Source organism: Arachis hypogaea, chromosome 14 (assembly GCF_003086295.3).
Source record: "Arachis hypogaea cultivar Tifrunner chromosome 14, arahy.Tifrunner.gnm2.J5K5, whole genome shotgun sequence".
NCBI classification, from domain to species: Eukaryota; Viridiplantae; Streptophyta; class Magnoliopsida; order Fabales; family Fabaceae; genus Arachis; species Arachis hypogaea.
Genome location: NC_092049.1, coordinates 45,913,830 through 45,919,829, shown reverse-complemented (window position 1 = coordinate 45,919,829; position 6,000 = coordinate 45,913,830).

Here is a 6,000-nt window from a genome sequence, read left to right as displayed (position 1 = left end):
ATGGTGCGCGTGTACGCAAACCCCACACTGTTCGTACAGCAGCAGTACCAGCAAGTGCACTGGGTCGTCCAAGTAATACCTGAACAAGTCAGGGTCGATCCCACGAGGATTGTGGCTTGAAGCAAGCATTGTTGTCTTGCAGGTCTTAGTCAGGTGAATCAGAAGGTTTATGCTTGGAACTTTGTATAAGTACTTGTTAAATCAAACATTTGGATGTTAAGTTGAAATAAGGATAGGAATAGAGTTGAGAGTCGGAGTTGCTTTGTCTTTCTGAATGAACTCTGGTATTACTGTCTTCCTTACTTGTGAATGATCTTCTTCTATGGTAGGCTGTAAGTGATTGACACTGGTTTGAGCAGCTGCCAATACGCCTTTGGATCTAAACCCCATATTTAGTGTGGATCCATCTCTACTTGAGGGTGAAACGTGTAGTAGTCCATTCTCTTGGCGATCCTACTCAAAACGCCACAAACAAGGTCAAATCTTCCAGATCAGAGAATGCTACTTCATTGAATTTTAGCCTATACCACGGAGACCCTAATCTCCCCAGAGATCGACTTGAGAAGTCCCTAACAAAATCGTGGATTAACCGTCTGAGAGATGTATAAACATAGCTGTTGGCTCGTGCTTTTCTTCCAGGTACTTACACGAACCCAAGTAGACGTGAGTGTTTGTCAGGCATGTTCGTCTTAATGTGATGAACAGAGCTAATTTGTCAAATCATCCTGCTCACCATGATGAAGATCGGAATGTACATCTTAGAGATAGATCAAACACAGATCGAAGAAGAAACAGAAATACTTTTATTAATTCATAGGACTCAGCAGGGCTCCTCCCCTCAACCTAGGAGGTTTAGAAACTCATACTGAAGTAAAAACAATGGTAAAACGTGTATGGTGTATGCGAATGGTCATTATCCGTTTATGAAAAATACACTTTAAAAAGTAAACAGATGACTACTAAGGGTAAAACAGTCTATTTAGTGATAAAATCCACTTCTGAGGCCGACTTGGTGAGTTTTTTGGCTGAGCTTTGACAAGGTCCACATGCTATGAGGCTCCTCGAGTGGTGAATGCTAGCTAGGGGGTTCTCTCTGGGCCTTTGGACACTGGGCTCTGCTCTTTGCGCGCTGGACACCTGGAAGGGGCAGGAGGCTGGCGTTGGACGCCAGTTTTGGGCCTTCTAATCCGAAGCAAGGTATGAATTATTACATATTGCTGGAAAGCTCTGGAAGTCAGATTTCCATAGCCGTTGAAAGCGCTCCATTTGGACTTCTGTAGCTCTAGAAAAGCTCTTCCAAATGCAGGCAGGTCAGATTTGGACAGCATCTGCAGTGCTTTCTCTGTCTCTGAATCAGACTTCTGCTCCAGCTCCTCAATTTTAGACAGAAAATACTTGAAATTGTCCAAAAACATAAAAACTCATAGTAGAGTCCAACAATGTGAATTTAACACTAAAACCTATAAAACTTAATAAAAACTAAATAAAAACTTCTAAAAACTATATGAAAATGATGTCAAGAAGTGTATAAAATATTCGCTCATCACAACACCAAACTTAAACCGTTGCTTGTCCCCAAGCAACTAAAAACACAATAGGACAGAAAAGAAAATTTAGATACAATAAATTTCTAAGTTTCAAGTGAAGCTTAGTTACAATTAGATGAGCGGGACTTAGTAGTTTTTTGCTTCTGAATAGTTTTAGCATCTCACTATCTATTGAAACTCAGAGATGTTGGCATCCTTAGGAACTTAGAATCCAGATGATATTATTGACTCTCTTAGTTAAGCTTATTTTGATTCTTGTACACAGCTTCTGGTCTTAGCCGTGACCCTAAGCACTCTGTTTTCCAGTGTTACCAACGGATACATTCATGCCACAGACACTTTACCTGGGTGAACCTTTTCAGATTGTGACTCAGCTTTGCTAGAGTCCCAGATAAAGGTGTCCAGAGTTCTTAAGCACACTCTTTTGCTTTGGACCACGACTTTAACCGCTCAGTCTCAAGCTTTTCACTTGACACCTTCCCGCCACAAGCACATGGTTAGGGACAACTTGGTTTAGCCGCTTAGGCCAGGATTTTATTCCTTTGGGTCCTCCTAACCACTGATGCTCAAAGCCTTGGGTCCTTTTACCCTTGTCTTTTGGTTTAAAAGGTTACTGGCTTTTTCAATCTGCCCTCATTTTCCTACATTTTTGGGTAGTAATGGATTTTTCTTCTTTTTATTTTTTTCTTTTCGCCATTTTCTTTCTTTTTTCGCATGCATAGTAATTTTTTCCTTTTGCAACATGCTTTTTCTTTTGCTTTTTGCTGCTTTTTCTTACTTCAAGAATCAATTTTCAGATTTTTCAGATTATCAATAATATTTTTCCATTTTCCTTATTCTTTCAAGAGCCAACATTCATCAATTTCAACATCAAACATGCACTGTTTAATCATACATTCAGAAAATAAAAGCAAATGACACCACATCAAACTAATTGAACTAGTCTTATTTTAAAATTGAAATTCATGCATCTCTTAATTCTTTTCAGATAAAAAAAATTTCATTTAAGCAATGTGAGAGATATATGGAACATTTTACAACTTTTTAAGACATCAATGCAAATGACCATGCAACTAGGACAAAAAAATAGATAAACAGACAGAAAAAATAGAAAAATAACAGGAAAGGAGTAAAAGAGAATGAATCCACCTGAATGATGATAGCTACTCCTCCTCCTTGAGGATCCAATGTAATGCTTGATCTCTTCTATGTCACTCCTTTGTCTCTGTTGAGGCGTCTACACAAGTTTATGTGCATGCTCTCTAGTTTGCTCCATCATCTTCTTCTATACTTAAGAGTGGTAGAAGTCATAAAGCAAAGCTTTTGCAACACCAAAATTACGAGTTTTGCTCATCCTCGAGCAAATATGATCAATGGGGAAGAAGGTGGGGTAGGTGGAGCTTCTGTGGGACATCTTGGTCCTGTGAGGCTAGGGGATTCCAGATTCCTTGCTTCTCTGCACTGGCATTTGAATGCCCAGGGGCTGCTCCCTGGCTGGTGTTCAACGCCAGCAACGCTCCCCTCTTGGGGTGTTGAATTCCCAGGAGGGCTTCCTCGCTGGTGTTCAACTTTAACACTCCACTTGGAGTGTTCTATTTTCATTGCTGTGAAATCTGTCTCTTAGATGATGCACATTATCATGACTCTGACAATTGAAAGGAAAAACAAAAAAAAATAAATAGTTGAGTAAAGTTGGGTTGCCTCCCAACGAGCTCTCTTTAAAAGTCACTAGCTTGACCTTTATCTCCTTACGGAGGTGAGTATGGGCTCAAACTTTTGCCCCTGACAATGAATTTTCTTCCTCTCCTCTTATGAATGAGCTCTACATGCTTTAGAGATAGGACACGGCTCACTGTATGTGGTAGGACTGGATTCTTAGTGAAGACAACTCTCATGCCATGTGAGAGGCCTTCAATTGGGACTTTCTTGTCCCTCTAGCCTATAGGTACTTTATTTTTAGTACCTTTGTGGTTAGAGGTTGTTGAGGGCTACCCAACACCAAACTTAGAATTGATGTTTGGGGGATTTGTAGAGCTCTGCACAGAAAGAGAGGGTTTGCACACTAGGTGTTGCATTGTTATCTCTCTTTTAGAGGGAGAATTGAGATAAGGCATCTTGAATAAGAAGTGATCCTCCCCTAACTTTAGGGTTAGTTCTCCCTTAGCCACATCAATGATAGCATTAGCTGTGGCTAGGAAAGGTCTTCCAAGGATGACACAGTCATCCTCATCCTCTCCTATGTCCAAGACAATGAAGTTTGCAGGGATGTAGTGGTTTTCAACTTCAACCAAGACATCCTCCACTAAGCCATATGGCTTCTTCATGGTCTTTTCTGCTATCTCTAAAGAGACGTGTGCTTCAAATTCCTCCCGAGACAAGTCGATAGCTACAAGTTCCTCCCAAGACAAGTCGGTAGCAGCTACAAGTTCATCCCGAGACAAGTTGGCAGCTTCAAATTCTTCTGAGCCATCATCAGTTGCTCCAACTGTATCTGAGCATCCATCCGAACCTAAACGTAAACGTGGACATGAATTTAAGCATTATTGGACTATTTATGCCATAGGTATGTATAGATATTTTATTAGTATTTCTAGATGTATAGATGTTATAATATGTTATTATTATCAAATTAAGTTCATCAATTAACATGCTTCAACGTGAATTATGGAAGTTGCATCTTTCATATCATTTTTGTTATTTTTTTGCATCAACGTGAATAGGATTGAAAATAGAAATTGATTCTTGTGATACCCTTAGCTTTATTGGAATAGGGACAGGTCTGAATCCTAGGTCATAAAGCTTGAAGGGTGGACTAAAAAACAAAATGAAAACAAAACTTGAAATAGATAAAAATAGAAGTAGTAAAGTGAGTTTGATTAGCTAGTTATTGGCAGGCTGGTCTCTTGGAATTATTTTTCTAATGATTATATAGTTATTGTTGTCCACTTATGTTGCCTTATCTACTTATGTTGCTATCCAACATACAACGTGAATTTTATTTATTTTATTCTTTAGTCGCTCATTTACTCATTAATTTATACCCATTTGTCTACTTTAGATGAACACGAAGATAGTACATGCCTTCATTTATTAGTGAAGGATGTGCATAATTTTCTAGAAGGTTTGCGCATAGTTGTCAATTTTGATAAACATCTTGCAGTAATAGGAGAAGCAGCTGGACTCCCTATAGGAGTTTGTGGGCAATTGGCCACTGATTGTGTAGCATTTCCAATCAGTTTTTAAAAGTGGTCAGACAGCTTTTTCGAAAATCAATGGAATATTTTTCCTAGTAAGAAGATTACTCAAACTCTAAAGATTATTTCTTTGCCATTATTTAGTTATATTTTCTGGTTAATATATATTCTTTGTTATAATAATGAAGGCTCGATTTTGCTTCAAAGTGAGTGATAACTTGGCCAAACGATTTTCGCTCCAATCGCTTGGCAAAAAATGGTGGTAACATAGGATAAAGCTTTGGAATGATTTTTATGATCCGAGGTCGAGTAAAACGGAGATCATAAATAATGCACCAGAAGATATTGCTCCTTATCAATGGGCTTTATTCGTAAAATATCATTTGAAGCCTGAAACTCAGGTAAATACTTACTCTCCTAGTTAAACATTGTCCTTTTTTACAGCCTTTGGAATATATATATATATATATATATATATATATATATATATATATATATATATATATATATATATATTAGGCATTCCCACTAAAAAGCCTTATATAGTTTGCTGTTGTAAATAGGATATTGAATTCATATGGAATGTTGTGAAAAAGTTAATATATGAAGCAGATATTGTTGTTGCCTACTCTTATATTTTATTTTATATAGAGTTGATAATGAACTAGTGATAGCTTTGATAAATCTCAATTTTTTGGTTTATCTTGTGCTTAATTTAGGGGATTTTATCAACTTTTCCCATATTTATTCAATGAAATAGCATGGTTTTGTAATTCTCCTTAAATTTGTGCTTAAGTGTGAAAACATGCTTTTTAGGCCTTAAAATAGCTAAATTTAATTCACTTTAATTTCATTCGATGCCTTGATATATTTGTTAAGTGATTTTAGGTTTGGAGGGCAAAGATTGGATTGAATGAATGAAGAAAAAGCATGTAAAAATGGAGAACTCATGAAGAAATGAAGGAATCGCAACGCTGTCAATCCTGACCTCTTCGCACTCAATCGATCATAACTTGAGCTAGAGAGGTCCAAATGAGGCAGTTCCAGTTGCGTTGGAAAGCTAACATCCGGGGCTTCAAAATGTAATAAAATTTACCATAGTTGCCTGACGTTTAGGGATGCGTACATGATGCGTACACGTGGATAGATCAGCGTGACTCACTTAAGGCAAATCGTGGCTAGCAATTTCTGAAGCATTTTGGGCCCAATCTAACCCATTTCTGATGCTATTGAATCCAAGGATTAAGAGGGGATGAACC